Below are 421 nucleotides of genomic sequence, written 5' to 3'. Positions count from 1 at the left end.
ACCTCGTGATCCGCCCGCCTCGGCCTCCCAAAGTGCTGGGATTACAGTCGTGAGCCACCGCGCCCAGCCCACATCTTAAAGGTAGAATGATTTATATTCCTTTAGATGTATACCCAATAATTAAATTGCTAGGCCAAATGGTAGTTCTGTTTTAGGTTTTGTGAGAAATTATCACACTGCTTTCCACAATGACCTAACTATTAGGTTGGCGCAAAAGTAATTGGGGTTTTTGTCATTAAAGTAAAAGTAACTATTTTTTTTTTTTTTTTTTTTGAGACAGAGTCTCACTCTGTCGCCAGGCTGGAGTGCAGTGGCATGATCTTGGCTTACTGCAAGCTCCGACTCCCTGGTTCAAGCGATTCTCCTGCCTCAGCCTCGCGAGTAGCTGGGATTGCAGGCATGTGCCACCACGCTCAGCTAA

This window comes from Hylobates moloch, unplaced genomic scaffold (assembly GCF_009828535.3).
Source record: "Hylobates moloch isolate HMO894 unplaced genomic scaffold, HMol_V3 SCAFFOLD_7, whole genome shotgun sequence".
In the NCBI taxonomy this organism is placed as follows: Eukaryota; Metazoa; Chordata; class Mammalia; order Primates; family Hylobatidae; genus Hylobates; species Hylobates moloch.
This window is presented reverse-complemented; position numbering follows the sequence as displayed.